Below are 27,502 nucleotides of genomic sequence, written 5' to 3' on the forward strand. Positions count from 1 at the left end.
TTATGGAATCACTGAACCATTAAAGTTGGAAAAGGCCTCCAGAGATCATCAAGTCCAGCCTTTGACCCCCACGCACACTAAACCACACCACAAAGTGCTGCATCCTCTTGTTTTCTGAACCCTTCCAGGGAGGGGGACTCCACCACTGCCCTGGGCAGCCTCTGCCAGTGTTTAAACACTCTTTCAGTGAAGACATTTTTTCCTAATATCCCACCTGAACCTTCCTTGGAATGTGTGAGGCAGGGAGATGAGAACCCATTTCGTTGTTCCCACACTACAAATTTGCCAAGAAAATTTCAAGTTAGCTTCATAAAAATTCTTTTACATGAAAAATTTAAAAAACCTGTTGAACAGTGGCGCTGTGGACCAGTGCTTGGGGCCCCAGCCCTTGGCCCTGCCCTTCCCTGACGTGAGGCTGTTTTATAAGCTGCTCTGGAGAAACAGTTGGAATTCAAAGTAACCTCTTCCCTCTTCGTTTCCCTTTTTCTAAAAGCACCCTTTGCCTGACCTGGCAAAGCTTGCTTCCAACAGTGCTGCTGCTGGAAGAAATGCCTGGAAAGCTGCTCCTGTCCCTCACCCTGCACAGCAGCACCCACTGCAGGTCCTAAATCACCAAGGTTCAGTGTCAGAGCCTCCCTCAATATTTAAGTGGATGTGAAGGGTGTCACCTCCTGATTAGGCAGCAGCTGATTGTTTGATTTGGGGATTCATGTGACACAGACACCCGGGCTCAGAGGCACCAGCTCAGTGGCACTGGCGGGGCTGGGGATGGACCTGCTCGGGATCAAAGGTGCCACCAAACCTCCCTGCTGGCTGGTGCTGCAGCCAGACTGGGGCACCGAGTGTCCTGCAGCTGGGGGTGGTGGTGACCACTCTCCCCAGGCCAGGATGGCACATTGTGCCAGCTGTAGGCCAGAACCCAGGCTGGGCCAGGCTGGAAGGGAGCCCAGAGGTCACTGGTGCCAGCTGAGGCAGGGCCATCCAGCAGGACTGCATCCAGATGGCTCTGGAATATCAGCGGGGGAGACTCCAGCCCCTCCCTGGGCAGCCTGTTCAGGGCTGGCACTGCCCAGGGCAGGAGTTCTGCCTCCTGGGCAGGGGCAGCTCCTGGGCTCAGGCCCTGCCCGTGGCTCTGGTGCCACTGCTGGGCCCCGGAGCAGAGCCTGGGCCCTGCTCTGCCCTCCCTGCACACAGGGACAGCCCGGCCCCAGGGCCCCTCTCAGCTGGGGCTCCTCTCCAGGCTGAGCAGCCCCAGCTCCCTCAGCCTTTCCAGCAAGGAACGAGCAGCCTGAATGCTGCAAAACTGCACACTAGGAATTCCCACTGTGTCTGGATGACTGGTGTGGAGAGAGAAGAAAATCCCACAGCCATTCCACAGCCCCTCCTCTGGCTCCATGCTCTGTCGGCCTGGAATGCAATATCCCAACCTCTCCCACCCAGCACAGGTGACCTGTGGAGAAAGGAGGTTTTATGGCTTAACTTCCATTCTCACCTCGACAGCTGAACAACTCATATTTCATTTTCTTTTTCCCCTCTCTGTTGATCCTCTCCAAGGTCTTTTATCAGGGCACATATCCCTCCACGGGAGCACTACAGCTTGTGCTGAGCTCCCAGGCTCATCAGGGCACAGAGGGGGCTTTGCACAGCTGGAGCAAAGGGAGCTGCTTCTGTCCTCCCACACTGCCAGGGACAGCCTGACTCCTCTCCCAGTGCCCAGCTCAAGCCTACAGCACTCTGGGTCACAGAACCATGGAATGGGTTGGGTTGGAAGGGACCTTAAAGCCATTCCATCCCCTTCCATGGGCAGAGACACCTTCCACTGCTGCTCCAAGCCCTGTCCAGCCTGGCCTTGGGCACTGCCAGGGATCCAGGGGCAGCCACAGCTGCTCTGGGCACCCTGTGCCAGGGCCTGCCCACCCTCCCAGGGAACCATTCCTGCCCAATATCCCACCTAAACCTACTCTCTTTCAGCTTAAAAGTAAAAGAAAAAAGGCCATTTCTGTAACAGTTTGGGTTTCCAAGAAGCAGAGGCAGGAGAAGACATCTAATCCAAGCATCCTAAAATCCATGGGGCTGCAGGTGGCAGTGTCCAACAGAAAGTTCAATTCCTTATAAATTATGAATAGCCCCCACCTGTGGCATGAATCTCCATCTTGGAGTGAGGGGAACCTTGACAAATATAATTTATTTAAGTTTAAGAAAAATACTTCAAAAATGGGAAAAAAACTCCAGACACTTTCAGTTTTATAGTATTTTCAATTCTTTTCACAAAGGGAGGTAAAACTAAACCCAAGCGTTTACCGGGTGCTTGAAGACCAAATCAAGCACATATGATGTTTCAACAGCAGCCCAGTGAAATAATCAATAACCTCCAATTCCAGTTATTGACTTTTGCACACCCTTGCAGACGTGAGACTCCAGATGAAGGCACTAGAATCACCAGATTGTTCAATTTGCTCTTGCTTGGATATTTCACACTGACGTTTTTATGATGGTGTGTGGAAGCTTCTTTGAGAAAAACTCTTGAAAGTCAGAGTGGACTTCAACTCCCCAAATTCCCTCTTTTGCTTCATTTTGGGATCCAGAGCTGCTTTATGCACAATGGAAATATGAAATATTTCCCTCTATTTTGTCCTCTCTTACAGCCTGTAGGAACTTCAGGAAGAAAGACACCTTTTTAAATCATAAAGTCTTCAAACAGAAAGACACCTTCTGTTTAATCATACCAGAATTACAGAAGATTACACATCTATAAACTGCATTAGCATGGGGAAAAGGTGCCTTTGTGTGCCCCACACACCTCCCTGCAGTGTGGGACTGGTTCCCTGACACCCATCTTGTCTTTTTATGAAACTGCTTCAATAACATAATTCTGCACTCTCTAACAGCCACAGTAACAACTTGTTTGGACCACTGTGAACCAGCAAGAGCTCATTAAGTCTTAGAGAATGTTTGCAGCTATTTTGGCACGGGTGTGATTTGTTATGACGTGGGAAAGCTGCATTATTTCACCAGATTTAATAGGTAATAGATATGCCCAAGCACATCCTTCTTGCAAGGCTACGAGGAGCTTTTAGCAATAAACCTCGAGGATGTGTTGGGCGAACTCATTTTTGCAACATCTTCAAATATAGAGAGAAAATGATGTGAACTATGGAAAATCACCGTGATTCAGGGACAGTGCAGTAGACTAGAAGATTAAAGTTCTGCTCCAGCTCCCTCAAGATGCAGTTAGGTCAGTGCTTGGCCCTGTTTCCTTTTCCAGGATTTAGATGATGAGCTTTCCAGGGCAGGGGCTGGTGTAAAACACGAATCAGCTCTTGCTTAAGGCCTCTCTGTATTTGTTTCATGAGAATAATAATAAGGATTTTAAAAAAAGGTCAAATTTAAACTTGGCAGAATGCCAGAATGCCTCACTGTAGTTCAAAGAAAGCATGTGAGTAAGTAAATGTAAGATATAATAATTTATTTCCTTGCACTACTCCCTGTTGTGTTTGAGATGTTTGAGAAGTACCTCACTGGGTTTTTTCCCTTTCCTGTGAAGCTGACAGCCATGAGCAGTCAATAATCGTGTCCTGAGCTCATGTACCTGGTTTTCCATGGGGCCCTGACAACCTCTGATACATAAAATCATAAATAACCCTTACACAACATGCAGAAGGCTACAACTCTACTGATCTCCAGTGCAACAGAGCAAATACAGAGAAAATCAATATAAATACACAGAAAATAAATATAAATACACAAAAATCAATATACATACACAGAAAATACACAGAAAATCATGTGGGCCCATTCATACTTAAGAAACTATTGTGGCTCCATTCAACAGATCAGCCCAGTGTGAGATGCACATATCCCATGTGTGTGCACATACTTGCACACCTGTGCACAAGTACACACATACACAGCCCTGGCCATTGGCCCTGCGGGGGGGATTTATTTTAATTATCATCAAAACAAGGCTGTCAAATCGATTCTGGGGGAAGGAGGGAGGGCAGCACAAGCAAATGGCCCTGGCAGCAGGTCAGAAGGCTGCAGAGGGTGCTCCTCACCCTCCACATCTGGAGGGATCCAACCCCTCCTGCCCTTGGGAGATGCCAAGCCTGACATTTGTGTTGGAAGCTCTCCAGCCACTCACTTCCAGCTTCCTAAAGCTTGTTTCTGACTAGAAGGGGGAAGAAAATTCCTGTTCAACGTTTACCAGCTACCACCAGTTTTACTGGAAAGTGGTGAAAACGTTTAACAGCTCGTCCTCGGGAGGGGTGAGGTGATGCCACGATGAATACATGAAGTGTTTTCTCTAAGTTACTCCTCTTCAAGCAAGGCTGAAGGACTAACTCTAGATACAAAGTGAGTTTAGAAATAAACAGAAGGGTTTAGGAGACACAGAACTCTGTGGTCCAGGAAATAAATATAGGAGGAGATCACAGAATCCCAGAATGGTCTGGGTTGGAAGGGACCTTAAAGCCCATCCAGTGCCACCCCTGCCATGGCAGGGACACCTCCCACTGTCCCAGGCTGCTCCAAGCCCTGTCCAGCCTGGTCTTGGGCACTGCCAGAGATCCAGGGGCAGCCACAGCTGCTCTGGGCACCCTGTGCCAGGGCCTGCCCACCCTCCCAGGGAACAATTCCTTCCCAGTGTCCCATCCATCGCTGCCCTCTGGCAGTGGGAGCCATTCCCTGTGTCCTGTCCCTCCATCCCTTGTCCCCAGTCCCTCTCCAGCTCTCCTGTGGCTCCCTGTGAGGGAGGACTCTGCTTCTCAGTGTTGGGGACTCACAGGTGACTCCAGCAAAGCCCAGTGCGTGCCCCTTCCTCTCCCACAGGACTCCATCCATTCCCTCCCTTCTTCCCTAAAGACAGAACAGATCTACGGCCATTTCACATCTCGTTCCTCGACTCAAAATCAGTCTCTTTCCTCCTCCCAGCTCCACACACCATCAGGCTGGAGTTCCTTCTCCACGGAGGTTTTTTTCCCTGGGGCCATCATGGCACAAATCCGCCCAGCACGAGAATTTACCGGTTTAATCCCCCTCCTTCACAAGGACCAGACTAGCTCTGAGTTAAATTTCCTCCTTGTCACCATGCCATGGGAAGGTCTTAATCTTACAAAGAACCTGAGGACATCCTGATGCCTCCCCATGAAGACAGCAAGCAGCCCACAATGCCAAGATAAAGCCGAGGTATTAAACTAATGCCCAGCCTGGGGATGTGCCTGCAGCAGGGCTGGTGGCTGCAGCTGGAATTTGCTGAGTGGCATCCCCTACTCTAGAGGGACTTGTGACACACTTGTGCAAGTCATCAGCTGCAGAGAAATCAACTCAGCCACAGGAGCCCAGGGTAATGAATCCACCCATGCTGGCTGTGCTGGGGCCCTCTGCAGCAGCCCGTGGCCACCAGAGACGGCTCCACAGAGGGGAGAGATGGAGCACCCCAAACCATGACCTCTGCCACGGGTGAAGTGGCAGCCAAACGTGCAGGTGCTCCCCAGGGTGCTGGCTGGAGAGGTGATGGTTCCCTCTGAGATGTGACTCTGGCCTGGCAGAGCCCGAAGCACACCAGGAGCTGCCTGCAGCCCAGCTTCCCCCTCCTCTCCAGGCTGCCAGGTTTAGAGCTGCTCTTACCAAACAGTAAAAATCTCCCTCAGCTTCAATAAAACAGCAAAGCTGTTGCTCCCAGCCAAAGACCAGAACACATCTATGAAGTGACTGATCTTCTCTTCACCCTTTTCACCCACAAGGCTGGAGAGACCACAGGCCCTTTGCTGGACCCTGGTAAAACCCACAGTGGCACATCCAGCCTGCTTCAGCTCTCCTCTGCTCCACACAGCCAGGAGCTGCAAGGGAGCTGACTCTGTCCAACTCCCTGTGGCCAGCACAGCCCTGCAGAGATCCATCCGTGGATCCCAGCGACCAGCAGGACCTGCTGGAGGAGGGCAGGACGCGTCACTCCCTGCACACAAACCCTCTCTGTATCACCTGAAGACAGCTCAAAGCAACGTTTGCAAAACCAGGGTAAGTATCAGAGCATGACATCAAGCACTGGCTTCTCTAATTTTGTACTCTTAAGATCAGATAAAAAAGGAAAGGAAGATTTTCCCCTGAATGTCTCTTTAAAGATTTTCCAACAGCTTACACACAAAGCATTTAGACACTTTAATTTCCACTTCAATATGAATACTCTAACCCCAAATGAAACTTATTAAAAATTAAATTCTTATATTAAGTTTAAGATGTGTCTCTTTTCTCCCCAGGTCCCATTAAACACTCTCCCTACACACAGTTTACAAGACAGAAGAGATCCTAGAGAATATTTACAAAGAGAACAAAACCCCCTGAGGGTTTTTATGTTACTACAACATTAATCTATTTTAATCACACAACAGATTAAAACCAAACAACATTAAATGGTTCTACAAAGTACAGACCAAAAGCCTATCTTTGTTGCACAAAAAACAAAAAAAAAAAAAAAAACCAAAAAAAAAAAACCCTTAGAAAAAAAATAAAGCGCTTGGAAATAGGGTTATTATGGTGTTCCACAGAGACAGAGCACAGCAAAATCAAGACTGGGCCACAGAGCTGTTCATGGGGAGAAGATCACAGAACCACAGAGTGGGTTGGGTTGGAAGGGACCTCAAAGCCCATCCAGTGCCACCCCTGCCATGGCAGGGACACCTCCCACTGTCCCAGGCTGCCCCAAGCCCTGTCCAACCTGGCCTTGGGCACTGACAGGGATGCAGGGGCAGCCCCAGCTGCTCTGGGCACCCACTCTGTGCTTACTTCAGCAGGTATTTCCAGCATTCACTGGGTCACTCTGGTGTCCTCACTATTTCCTCCAAGGCAATCCCAGCCCTGCTCTCACACCATGCCCTTTCCCATGTGTGAGCATCCCTCTGGCCACCCACAAACCCTGATTTCAGCTGCTAAAAGCAGGATGGAGCCCTAGGTTAGAGCACAGTCTGTTCCTCAGAGCTTGAGCAGCTATTCTGAACATCTCTGGTTTCTATCCCAGGCTCTGAGATTTTATTCAGCCTTTAATTATTTACATCTATTTGAACAGTTTTGGTGCAGTGAACTGAAATATCATTGAGCTGTCCACAGGTCACTGCCCTGAATCATCCCAGTGCATTTAGAGGCTGGGGCTGTTGATGGATAGTTCATTCTCCCTGGTGCTAACACAGAACCTGCTCTGCTGCTGCTGGGGCTGTCAGTGCCCTGGACATCTCACCTGATGCTCAGGGCTGTTTTTTCTCATCTTGAATAACCCAGATAATTGTGCTTTTGTAATTGAGCTTGTCCTCTCCCTGCCCACAGACTCCTGATGAAGAACAGCAGCATTCTCTGGGATCTTGCTGCATCCCAGATCAGATCCATACAGCCAAATCTTTCCAACAGCTACAAGCCAATGTGCTCCACCACAATTTTATAACCACCTTTGCCCAGAAGACATTGGATAGGAGCACTTATGCTGGAGCTCAAAATTATCCAAAGAAACCACAAAGAAAAAAAGAATTGCTCTTGTTCAAAGGCAAGGAGCTGCTCGGATTGCCCGAAACAAGTGGAAGCATTTCACAGGGATGCTCTGATAACACAGGGTGCTCCAGGCAGCCCTTTTATCTCAACACTGCCAACTCGGCTGCCAAAGCAACCAAAACCTTCAAGGGCATGATTTGTGTGGTTACTCCAGATTTACCCAGAGATAGAGCTCACACTGAACATCAGTGGGAGCAGCTGCAGTTGTTCCTGGCAGCATCACTGCGGGTGTGGAGGGGGAAAGTGCAGGGGGTTCTGCACAACAGTCCTATTAAATCTCCCAGTGTGTTTATTCAGCAGATTTACTCCCAACGTGGTGCAATCCCTGACAGGATTTGATTACTTCATCCCAACATTCTTTCTTCCCAAACCAGCTGCTGCAATGGATAATCCCCCCATTCACTGTGGAGGGAGGACAAAGGGGAGGAATGAGCAGTCCCTGCCCCTGGCTGCCCTTTGGGGTGTCTCTGCACAGGCTGGGAGCAGGGAGGGAGGGCTGCTGAGCCCTGGGAGGGAGCACTGCAATCCTGCTGCCCTGCTCAGGATCTGGGGGAGATCCACCTCCCTCCCTCTCCAGGACCAAGCACTGACACACAGCCCAAGAAAATGCTCCTAAAGCCTGTCAGAGCATGTGCAGCACCCAGGGATTTCCATTACTGGCTGGAAATGTTTTCATGCCAGAGCCATGAAGTGTCTGCCATCTGTCACCCCCTGGGTGACACTGCTGAGGGATCCCAGGAGTGACCAGGCCTTGGGAGAAGGAACAAACCAGTTGTGGCCAGAGCAGCAACACAGGCACAGTCCCAGGCATGGGACATAGGGACAGGACACAGAGGATGACACAAGGACTTCACTTAACTAATGGCAAATATGCACAAGGTGTGCACCTCTGCCTAGGTGAGATCACAGAATCCCAAATGGTTGGGTTGGAAGGGACCTCAAAGACCACCTTATCCCAACCTGCCATGGCAGAGACACCTTCTACCATCCCAGGCTGCTCCAAGCCATGTCCAACCTGGCCTTGGGCACTGCCAGGGATCCAGGGGCAGCCACAGCTGCTCTGGGCACCCTGTGCCAGGGCCTCCCCATCCTTACAGGGAAGAATTTATTCCTATATACAACCTAAACCCATTCTCTGTCCATTTGAAGCTATTTCTCTTTGTCCTTGTAAATAAACTCTCTCCATCTTTCTTGTTGGCTCCCTTCAGACACTGGAAGATCACAATGAGGAGATCCTTCACTGCTCTTACAGCTCAACAAAACTTTGTAGTGTTTTCAGTCTCAAGTGTAAAACCTACCACAAGTCAATGCCCCCTCTCAGGAACCTGCTTTAAAAACCAGAGGATGTATATTCAGGGCTTTCTTTATTTGCATTGCAGTTTTTAGCCTCATGAAAGGGAATGCCTTTCACATAATGGTATTACTTAAGGATCTAAGATAACAACAAAAAAAAGGATGATGAGACTTCAGATAAAATCATGAAAGGCAGTAATGCTGCATCTTATTACCACTCCATGGTAATTCAGCTTCTCTTAGTAGTGGTAAGGGCCTCTCTAACAGCAGACAAGAGCTGCTGTTGAGCTCTGCTAATAATGCAGGAGATGGAACCCTGAGGCAGCCAAAGCAGCAGCTCCTTCCAGGGCCACATACTTGGCAAGGTAACATTATCTCTGCATTCTACAGGTTTTCACAGTAAAAAATCACTCTTCCAAACCATATGCAATAATATTGTCAACGAACTTTAATCTGCTTAAGTAACCATCAGCTCACAAAAGGAAGAAATGAAGTAGCTGTGCCATGGTGAATAGATGGTGTAAATGTGTGTCAGTGCCACCATCAGCAGCTGAATCTCTGCAGGGCTTTTTCATTCTCCTGTTTGAAACTGCAGAGGCACCATACCCACACCTGGATTTGAACCAGCTGCTGCAGCTAGGAGACATCAGCTTTAAAAAATACCAGTAAATACTTAAGGATAATAAATGTTCAGCTCCATGTTTATCCAAGCTCCTGGTACGCCACCTTTGAGTCACAGAGTTACAGAATCACTAAGGTTGGAAAAGACCTCTAAGATCATTGAGTCCAATCATTAAAAACTGAAAAATGACTTTGAAACATCCCCTCTCACACACCACAGTGTGAGGACAAGGTCCACTTCCCATCCTGACCCTTTACCATTCCAAGTGTTCAAGTACCCACCCAATGTACAGCTTCAAAGGCTCCCCAACACCACGTGGGAGTGAGCGTGGATTGATACTGACTGGGACGGAAAAGCACCACTGCTTGCAGCAGCAACACAACGGTGAGACCTCAGAACTCTCACAGTCAAAGGGCTTGGGGGAAAGTGTGAAGGAAGTTTTTACTCTTCCTATTCCCAAAAAAATCCCGGGTATCCATTCCAGAGCTCCAATTTTGGATATCAGAAATGACAACAGAGCAGCTCATTGAAGTAAAAGTTATTCAGGGAGGAATATTTCACCCAAATAAGTGCAATGACTACTGGTTGCAATGTCTGATACACAAGAAACAGAGCAAAGAAAAACAGAGTAAGAAAAACATATTTTCTCCACTTGTGCTATTTTCTTGAAATTTAACTTTTAAGAGATTCTTGATGCCAGTCTTTTCCCACACAGTTTGCAGTCAGGCATCATTAAGTCTGGGAGTTGGGGCTGGGCTACCATGTATAGCCTCCTCTTTGCTAAACAACTCCTGTCCCACACTGAAAAAAAAATTGCTCTTCCTAAATGGATTTCACTTTTTTAAAAACAGAAGAACACGCTGTCTTCTAGACTGTAAATTCCAAAACAGACAACTAAATTAAAACAAAGTACACACTACCAAATGTTCTCACTAATAAGACTAAAATCACTCTAGAAACTGAACATCGGTTAATCTTCCAGCTAAGAATATCACACAGAGAAAACAGCAGGATCTTGCCACTAATCTTAAAATGAAGACTGATAAGGCAAAAAACCCCTCACATCAGCTTGTGCTCCATTAACGTTCTCACTGGTGGTTAATACCCCCAGCACCAAGGGGTGCTCACTGATACACGGCCACGGCGCCTTCCCAAAATCATCCCCAGGAAGAAACAGTCCAGAGGGGTTACAGTTAACACAGTATCACTCTCAGGCTAAAGAAGTCCTTTCAGCTACTAAACCCCTTTCTGAAAGAGGTGGCCTCGTGTTTGGGCATCAGCCCCTGCCTCTGTAGTTATTGCCAACAGAGGAGTGGAGCTCTGAGCACTGCCCAGTCTCCTCTCACCAGACACCCCAGGCTGTCACTGCTGCCCTGGGATTAGGCTGGCTCCATCCCCACCCCCATCCCCATCCCCTTCCCCATCCCATCCCCATCCCCACCCCCACCCTCATCCCCATCCCCATCCCATCCCCATCCCCTTCCCCATCCCCATCCCATCCCCATCCCCACCCCCACCCCCATCCCCATCCCAATCCCCATCCCAATCCCCATTCCCATCCCCATCCCATCCCCATCCCATCCCATCCCCATCCCATCCCCATCCCATCCCCATCCCCACCCCCACCCCCATCCCCATCCCAATCCCCATCCCAATCCCCATTCCCATCCCCATCCCATCCCCATCCCATCCCCATCCCATCCCCATCCCATCCCCATCCCCATCCCCATCCCATCCCATCCCCACCCTCATCCTCATCCTCATCCCATCCCCATCCCCACCCTCATCCCCATCCCCATCCTCCCCATTCCATCCCCATCCCCACTAGAGTGGAGGTGGCACCCAGGGGCTCCCAGGGGACATAGGCACTGCACAGCCATCAGAAAGCTCTGCTTGGGGAATGAGCTGGAGCAAGAGCTAAAAAGCAGAGGAATTCCAACCCTGCCTCTCATCTGCTTCTTGGAAAGCCATTTCTTAGATAACTAAAAGGCAGATAAATAATAGAAAAGGATCTGCATTAAGAAGATAATTTGTTTTCAGGGATGTAAGTGGCAAATGCTGATTTTCTTTTTCATCTTGCCTTGAGTTGTAGCAAACTGTCACTCTTACATGGGCAGCAAGGGAAAAACATACTTATTATTAGAAAACAATCACTGCCAGATCTGATAACAATCTGACATTAACAACTGTGGGGATTCTGCTGCCAAGGATGTCTTGTGTTATTTAGAAAACAGAAAAGAAAAAATTCCCAAGGGGGGAAAGCACACAAACAAATAATTGTTTTACATCCTATTAATAAACCTCTACAGCTCATGTCTCTCTCAGAAAATGCTTATGGTCCCGCTATCACCTTCCAGAGCAAGTTAGCAAATGACATTTACCATTCCTGAGGTTAAAAAAAACAATCACAACTGTCCTAGAACCTGCCACAAACACGGGGGGTGCTGTTTTTCTCCAGCCATTCTGCAGTGGGACATGACCTCCTTTTGTAGTGGCTCCTGCTCCCCACAGCCAAGGCTGCAAGGATTTACTCCCTTCTTTATTTTTCCAGTCTTAATCCCTGTTTGCAGCACGAGCTCCAGGGGCAGCACCATTGACACAGCCAAACAAATTCCAGAGGTCAAGATCAGCTTTTAGGTGACTTGAGTTGGGTACAAAACTCTCCACTTGGCTTCTGACTCCCAGCTTCAACCAGTGAGGGCTCTGTCAACCTACTGACCCCATCCAAACCCAGCTAAAGCCTTTGGACAGCAAATATTTTGGCTGTACATTCTGAGGAGGCACCTAAATGGACCCCAATGTGCACAGGCAGTAACAGCCCTGAGTGAGTGGTAAAATACCAGAGGGGTTTTGAGTTTCACCAAAGGCTGTAGGATAGTTTGACTTCTCCACAACAGGTTAGGAAGTCACTAAAAAAAAAATCAGAGCTAATCACAGCATTGAAAGGGCCAGAAAACCATGTGCAAATCCAGATGCGTCTAAATAGGTAAAGTAACAATCTAGATGGTTCAAATAAAGGAAGACAATTTTTCATTTTAGTTTTTCCATGTGTCTTAAAAGACTCAGCTGCAGCAGACACTGCAGCTGCTGAAGTTCCTGTATTCACTGAAATCACTATGCTTATTAAAGTTCCTGTGTCCACTGCTCATGCTGAATTCACAGCAGAAATCCCTCTCAATTGTTGGGTTTTTAACATAGTTGATGCTACAGTGTGTACTGTAGTTTCTTACTGAGTTTGTATCTGCTCTTAGATTTTACACCAAAAGGTTTTTTTAGGCAAGTTCATGTTCTGTGTGTGCAGACAAAGTGGGGATTTGAGTGGGGTGTGTGGAAAGATCCTTCACAAAACACTCTTCCATCTGAAAATGAAGTTTTGTTTCTTCACTGGTATTTTCTGGAGTTCAAAGTAAACCTTTACATCTTGCACCGCTCTGCATTACTGCCCTCACCCCTGTGTAATGGCCTCCTGTGACTTGAACCCTCTGCTGCACCTCCAGGCTCACAGAAGCCACTCCAACACTGAAAATGGGATAGAAGCTGCAGCCAGGTCTTGTGCACATCATAGAAATCTCTCTGTCTTTAAAGGCCCAGTAATCCTCAGCACTCTCATGGCCACTCCTAAACACAGGCAGCCACCAGGCATGTCCTGGATTGCTCCACATGGTGCTGGATTTAAACCAAGCCACTGCCCAGGACTGGCTGGGGCAGCAAAAGGCATCAAAGAACCACGAGGAGCTCCCAGCAGTGACAATGTCTGAGCAGGGCTGAACCCAGGGGGCACAGAACCACGGAACCATGGAATCCTAGAATGGTTTGGGCTGGGAGGGCCCCGAAAGATCATCTCATTCCACCCCTCTGCCACACACTGAACTTCATCTAGCTCCAAGCCCTCCACCAAATACCAAACTTCTTGAGGACAGATGCCCCAATCTCTCTGATGGTCCCTGCCCCCTCCGTTGCCTGTAAAAGGCCTTTGCAAGACGAATCCCACTAACAGGAGACTCCCTGGTTGGACCTTCCTCCTCCCCCGTGCTCTTCATTGTCCTTGTTTTGATCTGGCTGCTTGGTTTGGGCTTTTCCCTGCAGTGGTGGAACACAGAGCTCATGGAGTGTGTGACCCTGGCAGCCCTGGAGCTGCTCCTGCCCCAGCCCAGCCCTGGGAGCTCTTCTCCTCACACTCTCCAGTTCATGCCTCTGGAGGGTGACCTGGGCACCGACTCTTCCCTGGTGTGAGTGCAAATCACTTGCCAAGTTTAGTTTCATTTTGACTGTGCCTACCAGGGAAGGGTCACTTGCAGACTCCATCATCTCCTCCCTTGTCTCAAAAGATTATAATTTGTCCATTGCAATTCACATCAGGATGCAATTTGGCAGGTAAGTTAGAAGTCTGGAGGCAATTATTTTTCTTTCTTTGGAGAAATGGGTTATATTCATTCAGTTATTTCTCAGTTATTTATTTTAGATGGAGCACAGGGGGGGAAAAGGGAAAGGAAAACAAGATGGGTTTAGATTTTATGATAGGATTGACACTTGATGTTTTGACATCTTAGCAGGGTTGATTATACTGATATATGCAATCCATGCATCTAATTCTACCCGAGGGGAAAGGGCTGTAACAGAGTGTCTCAGCTCTTACAGCCAGGTATTCATGTGCCAATGAAAACAACCATTATGACAAATCCTGAGGACTCACCCCCACGGAACAGTCACAGTTATTATTAGCCAGTGTAAATCATCTCATTTGTAACAGATGAGATTTCTTCCTTTGAATCCGATGAGTGATGTGCTGCTCTCAGTTTACCAGGAAACACCTTTCTCAAACCAGTGATTTTCCTCAGAAACACAGCCAAAAACTACATTTAAATTATACTCAGGTTTTTACAGCAGCACAAGTGACAGGGACCTTCCTGCCCATGAGCTGACCCTGCTCTGACCTCTCCTGCCAAACACACCCCTGATGTTCACACCATCATCCAGCCTTGCCAGTGCCTCTGTGCTCTCTGAACACCACAAATTAAAGGATTCATGTCCAGATCTAAGGAATAACCCGGACAAACCAGAAAGGATTAAATATGGATGAGTGGCTTTCCCCCACCACAGCCTCCTTGTAAAGCTCTGGTGGACTCTGGTGGAAGTCAAGAGATTTTTTCCAGCTGGATTTTTCCAGACCCTGCTATATTACTTATATTTTCACTATTATCTCTCTACCCTATAAAATATGGTTTCCACATGGCTCAAAGAATAACTACCAAAAGCTTTCCCTTTTCTCACTTGTGCTCACCAGATGGATTTGGAAAAGAATGACAGAGCCCAGATCTGTCAGCAGGTCCCAGGTGGACTCAGCCCTGTGTTGCCCTTTCACAGAATCCCGGAATGGTTTGGGCTGGAAGGGAGCTTAAAGCTCATCTCATTCCACCCTCTGCCATGGCAGGGACACCTTCCACCGCCCCAGGCTGCTCCAAGCCCTGTCCAGCCTGGCCTTGGGCACTGCCAGGGATCCAGGGGCAGCCACAGCTGCTCTGGGCACCTGTGCCAGGACCTGCCCACCCTGCCAGGGATTTTCAATCTCTCTCTACTCTCAGTTATCTTCCTATCAATCACTAAACCCACTCACAAGCTCATTTCCATTTTAAAAAGCAAATTATTAGAAAAGAGTGGTTCCAGAACTCCCATTTCTTGGAGCAAGTGATTACTTATTTCAGCAGTTCAAAAGAAGATGCAGTTAGTTTTATTTTAGCCAACTATGAAGTTCCATGTGAGCTCCCCATCAGCCCCAGCCCACTCCACGTGAGCACAGCAACGTGCAAAGCTGCCACTGAAACAGTTCAATGAACCTTAGCCTAGAATAAATTTGCCAGATCAGATCTTTACTTGAGAAGTGAATTTTAGGAAACTGCAGCTTTTCTTGCAAATCTTTTCAGGCACTGTGCCCTGTAAAACAGCCAGTGAGATTTCCCTGACATTCCAGTGGAAGCCCAAGTTTTACCAGAGACTGCAAAGATTTAAAGTCACTGTATAATCTCACCTCCAGGTTCTGGGGCCCACTTCCCTTGTTAATTACCCTGTCAGCCGACAGTCGGCTCTAATTAATTAAATCCTTTTTTAATGAAAAGAATTTGCCTTGAGCGCAGGCTGTCAGCTCCAGAACCACTCTTCAACTGGGACACGTCGCAGCAAACCCCATTAAATACCTGCAGGGAGCCCAACACCAGCAGCAACCTCACACTCCCCTTGCCTTCTGCAGACACCTCTGTTATTTTTCCATGTCTCTATCCTGCTGCCACATGAGGCTCTTTCCTCCTAAAACCTGCCCTTGCATTTGGCCCTGATGCACCTTTGTCCCAGCTGCTTGCAGAGTTGTTTGTGTACCCATCATCCCAGAGCAGAGGGGCTCCCAGACAAAATCCTAACACCAGAGGCCTCTGAGAACATCTTTGTTGGGGAATACTCAGTGTCTGAGATGGAGATTTCTCAAAATGCACAGCAGGACTCATCCAGAACCCTGGCTCCAAGAATAAGATTGTAGATGATTTCTTTTAAAATGATACAGTGGCAGACCTCGTGGATTCCATGGACACTGAGACTGCACAGACACCACACTGCCATGCCCTGGAACAGCCAGAGTTTGGGAAGAACTCCCCACACACCATCCCTGTGTGTGCACTCCCCAGGTGGGAGGAGATGGACACAGGGAGCTTTTCTCTGGGTGTATTGCATTAGGAAAACAGGGATAATCCCTGTGCTAATGATCCCCCTGCTCCCCTTGACTTCAAAGGGCCTGGGATCACAGCTGTAATCTTCTGCAAGAGTTAGCAAACAAAATTACAAGTTTTAACTCTACAGGTTCCAACAAATTCCCCTTGCCCTCAGTGCAGCAACAGACTTAAAAATAGATGTAATGAGCAGCTTTGGATCTGCATAAATCCCCTCTGGAGTTCATTAACGATTTCATTTCTGGCAAGACACCATGTCAAACGAGGGAGCATTATTAAAAACATACATATATTTATGTACCTGAAAGTGCATTCCTGCAGATGCTCAGGGAGAGAAGGGGGCTGTGTAATTTTGGTTTACCTTTTAAAGAACATGATTGTAACGGTGTATAACTCTAAAGCCTTTTGTTCTCAGAACTAATTGCAGCTCTCCAAGGGATGCCTGAATCTACAATTATTTTTATATTTGAGAAAATGGGATTTGAAGGTTTACCATGGAATCATGAAGTGGCTGGGGTTGGAGGGGACCTCAAAGCCCATCCAGTGCCAGCCCTGCCATGGCAGGGACACCTCCCACTGTCCCAGGCTGCTCCAAGCCCTGTCCAGCCTGGCCTTGGGCACTGCCAGGGATCCAGGGGCAGCCACAGCTGCTCTGGGCACCTGTGCCAGGGCCTGCCCACCCTCCCAGGGAACAATTCCTGCCCGATATCCCATCCATCCCTGCCCTCAGGCAGTGGGAGCCATTCCCTGTGTCCTGTCCCTCCATGCCTTGTCCCCAGTCCCCCTCCAGCTCTCCTGGAGCCCCTTCAGACACAGGAAGACCACAATAAGGTCATTCCAGAGCCTCACAGCAAAGCAGCTCCAGCCCCTGGAGCATCTTCATGGCCTCCTCTGGACTCATCCCAACCTTTCAAGTCCTGTACTCAAACACAAGCATCTCTGATCCTGCTGCTGTTTGTTCCTAACCTGCACAATAAATGTGAATTATTGCTCTGTGCAGCTCCCACTTCACACCAGGGCTGCTGGTGCATGAAATCCCAGGAATGTGCCAGTTGACAAGGCAAGGTTCAGCACGTCCATCAGCAAACCACCCTGAGGAAATTCGCTCCTGGCTGACGTGTTGTTGTTGAAAGCAGAGAATCTCAAACACACCGTGTCAGAAAGTATGCGCTGCCTCCACCTCCCATTTACTCCTCAGGGGAAAAGGTAAATAGAGTATAAGCAATTTTTTTTCTTTTTTTAAAAGAAAAAAAAAAAAAAAAATCTAACCCGCCTGAGACATAGGGAAATCATTTACCTTCTTCCTGTCAGAGCAAGTTCTCGGTGTGCTTTTTCCATATTAAAACCACAGCCCAACAGAATGGATTCACTCCATCCACAAAGGGCAAAGTTTAAGTTGCAGAGAGAAAATGAAAGCCCAGTGATAAACTCTGGGTTTTAAGCAGTGCTTAAGTTCCATGGTTAGCCAAAGGAAAGCAAATAAAACCCAAATATTCAAATGGAGACTGCTAAAGTCTGTTTATCATTTCCTGAAGAACCAGCTCAAAGACAGAATCCTACTCCCTGCCTCCTGTTTGCATTTGGAAATTACTTTATCCGTAATATGTTTACTAAAATAAGCAACATGAACACATAAATTCTGAAAGCAGACTTATATCCACAAACTAGGCTGATCCCTGAGCTTTGAAGTTTCCACAGCTGCCCTGGTTATTTTGGCCACTCCTCATTCTGACTGCTAGCAGCAGAAGAACCATTAAACAGTGCAGAAAAATGCTACAGATTCTTTGCCAAAACAAGTAACGTTCCCCTGTAGCATCTTTCTGAATCACTTCCAGTAACATCACGATGCTGCTTCTCCCTCTCCTCCCCACGCTCTGCTTACCAACACTGCCTGCCTGAGCTCAGCAAACAGGAACAGGAACATCCTCATCCCCTGCTCGGCTGCTGGGCACACACTGGGACTGACCTGGCAGAAAATCCCAACTCACTACTCACTCACAAGCACAAAAAGGGAGATAAAAACTGCTTAAAAAGGAGCAACTCCAGGAAACGTCAGCTTACAGTCTCTCACACACTTGTGAACATACCTATTTCATTTGATCCACTAAGTCACGCAGGATTAGCAGTATCAGCTACTCAGAGAACCCCAAAAGGTTTGGGTTGGAAGGAACCTTAAATCCCATCCAGTGCCACCCCTGCCATGGGCAGGGACACCTCCCACTGTCCCAGGCTGCTCCAAGCCCCAGTGTCCAGCCTGGCCTTGGGCACTGCCAGGGATCCAGGGGCAGCCCCAGCTGCTCTGGGCACCCTGTGCCAGGGCCTGCCCACCCTCACAGCAGAGAACTTCTTCCCAATATCTCACCTACCCCTGCCCTCCTTCAGTTTAAAGCCATTCCCTGTGTCCTCAGACCCAGCTGTGATCTCCAGGGTGTTTTCCTGTAGCTCCCTGGGCACCCCAGAGCCCCGTGCTGCCAGAGCCCCAGGGGATTTGGGGGTTTTGGGGGATTTGGGGTGTGCCAGGAGGATGAGAGCAGTGCAGGGTCTGTGCTGCTGTGGGGAAGGGCAGCACCCAACACTCACCAGGGATGTGGGACTGTGCCATGTGCTGGCACAGCCCAGCTGACCCAAAGGGACTGTCCTGCTGGGGACACCTGATTTTGGGGACAGCCATTCTCCAAAGACAAGAGGTTTCAGTGCTCTTGTTTAAACTGCCAAAGCAATCAAAACCATCATTAGAGACAAGTTACCAGCTAATCGAATTTTTAAGTATACACAGCAATCAACTTTAAATGAATTATAATATCAGACTAAAAGGCACAGATGGATCACTTCCTGTCACACCCACAGACCCCCTAAGATGATAATGTGTGAGTGCCACTGGTTTTTAATTATTCTTTCTTCAAATGCCTTTGTTAAGCCTTTGTTCCAAGTTGCCAGCCCTTTACCTGCACGAAAATAACAATGACTTGAGGAGATGCCACACACCATTCCCCAGCTGTCCCCTGTGTCCCGGCACTCTCTGAAGCGTGGTGGCTGTTGTCACCAGGGGCTGTGTGCACAGCAGGCTGTGGCAGCTCACTGTGCTTAGGGTTTGCTTCACCCAATTATTTGTTTGTCACTTGAGAGACCTCTGCATCGAGCAGGTATTGTCAGGTTATTTTTGGCCCCAATATAGTGGCAAAACATAATGAGGCCATGAGGTGAACAACCACCCTGGCAGCAAGGCACTAAGCTGATGTGCTGTTGAAAGGCTGGAGAGCAATTAGGTTATTTGAGTAATGCTGGACAGGGCATGTGAAGACAGAGAAAACAAGCTTAAGTATTAAAACACCAACCCCCTCCTTCAAGTTGTCAGCTCTTTAAGCAAGGTGTTAATTTACTGCAGGCTGGACTGTCGACAAACTCAATTTTTTTATTAATTCAAAAGATGCACAGACTTGTCCCACATGCACATATTGCCCAGCCCTTTCCAGACAAGTGGAACAGCTTGCCAGATGATTGTTATCACCACTTAATTGTATTACAGCGATTCCCACAAGTCCTGGCTGTGAGCCTGGTGTGCACAGAGTGAGGGGCTGTGCAAACAAGGCCAAAGGTGGTCTGTGGAGTGATAACTTCAGAGTAGGAGTCAGCATCAGACACAGAGAGCAGATCCAGAAGCAGATGGAAAAACAGCTCAGTCCAGGCCCGTCACCCCACGAGGAGCTCACAGGGTGCCAAGGCACCGAGTGACCTGAGGAGCACGAGGGTAGGGCACAAGCCCTCCCCCCTGCTCCGTGTGTCCCCTGGTGTCCGTGGGACTGGGCAGTGATGGTGCCACACCCACGGAGCCCCCACACACACCTGGCTCTGCAGAGGACACCCTCGGTACCCCCGCGCTGGTCTCACTGCGGGAGTGGGTCTGACCTGTCTGACCACACTGGGCTTTGCCTGCCCAACGCGACAGCACATCCTGCCTGCATCACAGAACTGCACACGGCATCTGAGGGCAGCACTGGGCCACGACCTTTTAAAGAATCACAGAATGACAGAAGGGGTCAGGTTGGAAAAGACCTCAAAGCTCATCTCATTCCAACCCCCCTTCCACGGGACACCTTCCACTAGACCAGCTTGTGCTCCAAGCCCCATCCAACCTGGCCTTGGACACTTCCAGAGGGTCACTTTAAGAAGATACTTGTTTTTGTAAAATATTTATGCAGATACACCTACCTCTAGAGATAAGCACCTTCCAAGTACAAATTCACAGATCACTGATTTGGGCACAACATATATAGAGAAACCACTGGGAAAATACAAGAGCAGGTACAACAGCCAAGTTTTAGGAAGGAACACCCCCCCCCCCCCCCCCCAGCATGGAAAAGAGCTGTTAGACAAGAAAAATTACCTTTGCAACACAGAAACAAGAGTTTTCTAATTCAATCCATAGAGCCAGTTGGTTTTGCTCTACCCTTCCAAGTGGTCAAGGATGAGGTTCTGCACCCTAAGGTCATGATTTCTCTTGCAGCCTGGACTGAGCAGGTCACAGGGAGCTGTTTGCCCATGGCTGTGGCTGAGGGCTGGCTGCAGATGACAGGACACCTCGCCAGCTGCACAGGGAGCAGCACCACAGGGACATCCCCAGTGCCAGGGTGAGCTCATCCCTCTGACCACTACAGGCAGCTGCTGGTGTATTCTGGGGGGTGCTCACCCTGTCTGCAGGCAGACACGAGTTCAAGTAGGAACTGGGTTATAATGAGCTGCTTGCTCAAGAACCACATCTTCACCATGACTCTGGCTTTAGATGTGTCTGATGCAGCCATGGGACCTGGTGTTCCAGGATTGCTAGGATTGCCCCTGAGCATGCTCTCATCCCTGAATGTGTTCAGAGAACCTGGCATAACCCTTCCACACTGCTCCTTCCAAAGCCCTGACTGCTTTTCATCTTCCCACCTACATGGTAAATCTTTCCCAGATCCCAAAGTCTCTGGAGGCTGTGCATTCATACAGCAACAATCCTCATCTCCAAATCAACACCCACTTGGCTGCGAGTTAGGAACACAAGGCTGAACTTCTGGCAATGAATGAAGACCAGAATGAAGACCAAGACCATTCCTCTGCCTTTCCTGATAAGGAGGTGAGGTGAGAGCCCAGGAGTTCACCCCATTTCCTCCACTTGAAAACTATGCAAAGCCTGTTTAGACCTCAGGAAGATCATGAGGAGAACCTGAAGAAGCTCCCCTAGATGCAATCAGATGGAAGAGGAAAGATTCCAGCTGCTGTCTCTCAGGGAGTGTCAGACACTCAGCCTCAGACTTGCCCTCTATCACAGCCTGAAGTGTCTCCCTGCCTCCCTAACCAAAATACCTGAGGACCAACTGCCTTGGGAGAGCAATTCCCTCAATGTTGCCATTCTCTTTGTGCTACCCCAGGGTGCCAGGAGAGCTGGTATTTGAAGTTCCAAGGCTGACCCTCCCCTGAGGCTGGGATCCACAGCGAGCACTGTACTCCTGGCACAGCTTCCCACCCCTCCCCAGGGGCAGCAGATCCTGCCTGGTGCTGAAAAACTGCCAAAGTCAGGTTTTAAAAATCATTTATCTCAGCAACACAGGTAAGGAGAAAAGCAAAAACCCAACAGTTATTATCACAGGACAGAACAAAGTGGTGCTGAGGTCCCCAGGCAGCTCCCACACCTGCTGAAAGCTGCACAGGCCCCAGGCACACAACCCCAGCAATAAACCCAGCCAGCAGCAGCAAAACCAGGACCTTGCTCATCTGCTTTTGATTTTTAAACACCGCTTCTCTTCACAAATGAAGTTTCAGTGCTTATGGGACCAACAACCTAGTAAATGAACTAAGTATTTATTTGTGGCTTTATTACTTGGCAGACCCATTTCCATGGAGACCTTTCTCCTTAGGACCCAGCTTGCTCTGCAGCAGCTGTTTTCTCTTACCAGCCACTCAAATTCCTTTGCCTCTAATTTCCAAAAGTGCCCACTAACCTGGAGTATTTGGAAACTACAGCAAATGGCTGCGGGAGCTCATCAGCACTTTCACCTCATCCCTCTTCCCAGGTTCTTCCCCACCTCCCTCACCAAGGCCTGAGCTGGCCCAGGTGGCCCCAGTTCTCCAGACCCCCAATGTTCGTGAAACCCCAGGAAGGACCCTCAGAGCACAGAGTGACCCAGGAAAGGTTCCCACGGGGGCTGTGGGGAAGGTGGATTGGCCCATGCCATGCATGGCCTTTGAATCACTACAGGTGAGGAGGGAACAGGAGGGTTGGGAGCTCCTCAGACAGCGAACAGCAGATTGGAATAAATCAGGTGGCTCTGGAGGGCTCAGGGCAAGCTGTGAGTGTGCCTTGAGCCAGCATTTCAAGTTCCAGGGGAAATTCTGCTGCATTAGCAAAGACGCCAGCTCTGGTGGTGTTTGTGCTGCTGGACTTGTGAACTCATTCCTGGCCCCACTCTGAACAGCCTTAGCAAAGCTGAGGTCTTCAGCTCAAAAAAAAAAAAAAAAAAAGAAAAAAAAAAGAGAGAAAGGTTTAAAGGTTTATTTGGAACAACGTTTTTTGGCTTAGAAATTCTTGACTGGGAGGGTGGGCAGGCCCTGGCACAGGGTGCCCAGAGCAGCTGTGGCTGCCCCTGGATCCCTGGCAGTGCCCAAGGCCAGGCTGGACAGGGCTTGGAGCAGCCTGGGACAGTGGGAGGTGTCCCTGCCCATGGAGGGGGTGGCACTCAATGGGTTTTAATGTCTCTTCCATCCCAACCCATTCTGGGATTCTAAAGTTTTATGATAATTACAGAAGGAGCCCCCTCCCAGCTCCCACCTCACTCTCCCAGCACACCTAAGTCAAGGCCATGAACTGCTCTAAAGAGCACTTCACTCAATTTATCTGCTCATCTGTTTGCCACTTTCTAAGTATACACTGATATTGGCTTTTTTAAACCTCTTGAACACTGTGCAAGACACACTTGAGGCTTCTCTCAGTCAGTCCCATCCAGCTTGGAAAACAGCTTCTGTTGCACTGAGTAACTGAATGCCTTGGACAAACCAGGACAAGTGCTGATGAAAGCTGAAGCCCTGTCCTGATCCTTCGACACCTTGGTGGGGGCAGCCCCTCTGCCCTGGCCCAGGCTCTGCCTCCTCCCACCCCATCTTTCACTTGAGCAACTCAGTTGCAAAGTTACCCTACTTATTTTTTTCTTTTTCCCTGTGTTTGGGTTTCTGGTAAGAAATCACCCCGCTCACACTGTCCAGTTTTGGTGCCCAAAGCCAGGGCAGCAGCTAGGTGGGGGAAGAGAAAGGGACCTGCTGGGCACAGGGACAGCAAAAAGGGCTTGAGTCCCTCTCATTCACCAACATCCAGTAGGGATAAGAAAAAAGGAAACCTCAGTGATCCTGGGGGGTTGAGAGTCCCCAGGGTGTCCCAGGATTTACTCCTGAGACTCTCATCCAGAAGAGCATTCAAGTAAATGCTGGGAGTTAACAAGTGTTTGAAGCCAGTGGAGCAAGGAAGCTCAACACTGAGCTGAAGCCTAAACAAGGAGAAAGCAGAGTCCTTTTATCCTGCCCCCTAAGCCCAGGAATGCTCTCTCACAACCCTCTCCATCTCTTGAGACTCATAGCATCCCTTCATAACCAGGCCCTGCCTTTTCCTTTGGATAATCTGTGCTGAGCCCTGAGAAAGATAAAAATTCACCAGATTAAAGTGCCATCCTTCACAAAGTCTTCTTTGCCACCAGAAGGAACGTGGCAGCTCTCACTGGGAAGCTTGATTTCAGTTTTTCTGCCTACTCAGACAAATATTATTGTACTCAGGTCACCGAAGAGTTCCTTCACATGTTCAGACTCTGTATTTTTCTAGGGAAAGGAAAAAAGCTGAGATTTTGGAAAGCAATAGTGAGATTGATTAATCATGGAATGGTTTGGGTTGGAAGGGACCTTAAAGCTCATCTCATTCCAGCCCCTCCTGTGGACAGGGACACTTCCACCAGACCTGGTTGCTCCAAACTCCAAATCCTGTCCAACCTTTTTGAAGGCAAAAGGCATTCTTGTTTGGGGGACAGTTGAGAACTGGAAGGAAAAAAAAGCCTTTTTGCTTTGGTTTTAAGCACCTTTTAAGACTTTATTAAAAACAAAAAGAATAAAAAGCCACCCACAATTCCTGTAGACATCCCTGCAAAACTCCTACTGACATCCAGAGTGTCAAGACTGTAGGATGTGGGATATTTTGGGGTGCTTTTTCTTTTTTACATGACAGTAGCTGTCTAACAGCCCTTGCTCAGGCTGTGTAGTTGTGCCAAGTGAGGAGGCACCAGATCCAATGGGAGAAGGGCTCAGGAAGTGACCTGGAGGCTTGCCTGGTGGCACAGCTGGGTGTTTGGGAAGCCTGGGCAATCTGTGTACCCCACAGCCACACTCTGAGCACCCCACAGCCTGAGCACGTTCTGCACAGCTCTCCTGACTTCAAACCACCTTAGCAGAGAGCCTGGTGGTACAACCTGATGGTGGCTGGGAATCAACCACTTCTCTCCAGGTAAAGTAGGAAAAGTTAATTTATAACCCATTCCTTCTCTTTTTTTCTTTTTTTTAAATTTTTGAGCCATGCAGGGCACACAATCCCCCAGAATATTCCATGGTGCTGCTGGAGGCACTACTGCTCCCCTGGAGGGCTGGGGGTGACAGCGGCACATTTTGGGAATGCCCTGTGTCCCCTCACAACCCAAGCAAGGGGCTGTGGAACCAGAGTCCATCCAGAACCAACATTAAATGACAAATCCAGTGAAGGAGCTCACCCACAAGCACAGATCCATTGTGTGGTGTCCTTGGCCTAACTCCTGGGTTAAGCCCAGGTTAAACCCACTGCCAGGCTGAGCAGGAGTGGCTCTGCTCAGGTGACACCTGATGGAAACGTGGCCCCTCTGCTGTGACATTGCTGTGCTTTTCCAATGGAAATGAAATGCATTTGATAAGATAACAAATGCCTGGCAAAGCACACTGAAGCTATGTAAGGGAGAGAACAGGAGGGGGGAAAAAATCTTGTATAAGCAGCAAAACAATACAGCTTTATCTAATCTCAGCAACTTATTGCTGCTTGTCTGCCTGTGTGTGTTTTACTGACAAAATAAAATAAATTGAATCAGCTCACACACGATAACATGCTCTTTCCTACCTCATACTAATTGCTTGGCTAATTGATGTTTGTTGAACTTTCTCCATTTCATTGAGTGATTAGGTACAAAGCTAACAGTTGACATCTGTAGGCGCTTAACTGGCGTCTGTAATTACTGTTAATGTTAAATAATTGTTAGTTAATTGGAGTGGTAACTGACTGAATGGAATCCAGATTGTGAAGCAAAAAGAGACCTAGTTAAATAAACATACATTTTCAGAGAAAATAACGTTTTATTACTAGGGAGAGACTAACAGCAGGCCAGATAGGGGAGGTCTGCAGGATGCTCCATTCACCAAATCTCACAGCGGCCTCCAGCCTGGACCCCAGCCCCAGGTCTGGCAAGGCAGGATCTCTGTCACCAAAACACTCCCATCCCAAGAATTTTCCACCTTTTTTTGAGCCAATTAGCACAATTTTACAGCCCAGCACTGATGTCTTTTTTAAGAAAATCAAATACAGGCTAATCTACAAAAGAAATATTCCTTCCATATTAGATACAGTTGTGTGAGTAAATATTGCCATTTTGCTCCCTAGCCTGGAATAGCTTGACTTTGCAAAAATCAACAGCATTAAATGAACTCTTGGGGGCATGTGATCACTAACTGACCACAAAGGGTACTTGATACCAGCCCAAAGGGGCAGGGATGCCCAGAGCAACACCTGCAACTTCTCCCTCTGCTGTTTTGGTCAGGAAAAGCCAATGCCTTCAGGTGCTTGTACCATGCTGGCTGCTTTCTGCTTTTGTTTTGAATTACTAACCTAAAGGTTATCTGTGAAGCCTTGACAGGCTCCTGTTCTATAAGCTTACCAACTTAAGAATTTGAAATTTTTGGAAGAGTCTACTTCAGACTTTCACCTGCCCCTCTGGGCACATCACATTACCCAGCAGCTACAGAACAGCACTGGCACCCCACAGTCCTGGCACCCCACAGCTCAGCTGGCAGCCAGAGTCCAGCCAAAAAACCACCAGCACATCGAGAAGGAGAGGGCATGGAAGGCATAGCACCGGAGAGGGGTGGTGTGTGCTTAGGAGGTGCAGCCACAAGGGATGTTTATGAACAAATTTCTTGCTCGGATGAAGTCTCCCTGGCACAGGAACAGCTGCCTTGCTCTTTTGTGCAGCAGAACAAAGCACCATTGCAAGACATTATCGACCTTTTTCTCTGCTTCACTCGCAAGTCAAGAGTGAAGTGACCCAGCAGCTCTTCTCATCTAACTCAGGGGTACCAGAAACCCAGGCTCTCCAAACCCACAGCTTTTTCCAGGGCTCAGCCTCTCCCTAATGAGACACTGAACTTCCACATGGAAAATACTGAAAAGGCATTTGAAACCCACAAAACACCAGCAAACCAGTGATTCAAAGCCACCAGGGAAGCCTCCACCAGAAAGGGGAGGAGATGCCACTGCCAGGGTGTCACTTGTGGGGTCACATCAGAACTGCCACAGAACCAGAGATGATTCAGCAGTCCCTGAGGTTTGCTGGCTTGGGGCCAGTTCCCTGCAGTGCTGGGGTTGCTCCAGAGCTCTGAGGGCAGGGGAGGAAGAGGCATTTCAGTGAGAAGAGGCAGCAGGGAGCAGCCACCCCAAAAACTGCAAGTGAGGGAGAACACATCCCAAAAGTGAGTGAGGATATTCTGTGGACTCCTCCAGACCCTGGAGAGGACAGAGGCAGCCCCAGCCAGTCCTCTGGCACACTGACCACATTAACACTGCACATGTGCTGCCTGCAGAGTGCTGGATCCACTTACATCCAACTTGAGAAGCCGTGGGGATGGTTTATTCAGGAGTGAGAGCACCTCTCCACAGCCAAGGATCTCCTGTGAAGGGACCAGCAGGGAAGGAATTGCCAGCTTTAGCTCCCTGCTTGTTTACAGAAACAGATGTTGTAGAGGATCCTCAAGAAATGCTTCACCACAGAAGCCAAGGGGAGAAACAACAACACGCCTGTTTTTTCTAGGGCAGGATATTGCTGTAGAACCACCTAAAAAGCCAGGGCTTGATCTGAGTGGTATTTCAGCCACCAGTGAAGCCTCCTAACCCAGATGCCTTGATCTACCTCCAGCTGAGAGTATAAATATTTCCTTGACAGCTGGTGGTGCCATGCAGCAGAAGGATTCATAAAGTTTACATGAACATCCTGTAAACAATTTGAACATAAAAAGCTGTAACAGCCCAATTGTGCTTCTG

At 48.6% G+C, this 27,502-nt stretch overlaps 1 protein-coding gene and 1 long non-coding RNA gene across 10 annotated transcripts in view; one reads left to right on the plus strand and one right to left on the minus strand.

Annotated features, from left to right (window-relative positions):
* Window positions 1-27,502, minus strand: part of AUTS2 (activator of transcription and developmental regulator AUTS2) — a 785,653-nt gene that overhangs the window by 38,535 nt on the left and 719,616 nt on the right. The gene's annotated exons all lie outside the window — the stretch shown is intronic.
* LOC137485583 (uncharacterized) lies at window positions 1,306-3,481 on the plus strand. Its single transcript, XR_011005380.1, has 2 exons — window positions 1,306-1,465; window positions 2,702-3,481. It is a non-coding gene; the product is annotated as an uncharacterized lncRNA (long non-coding RNA).

This window comes from Anomalospiza imberbis, chromosome 20, assembly GCF_031753505.1.
Source record: "Anomalospiza imberbis isolate Cuckoo-Finch-1a 21T00152 chromosome 20, ASM3175350v1, whole genome shotgun sequence".
Classification (NCBI taxonomy): Eukaryota; Metazoa; Chordata; class Aves; order Passeriformes; family Viduidae; genus Anomalospiza; species Anomalospiza imberbis.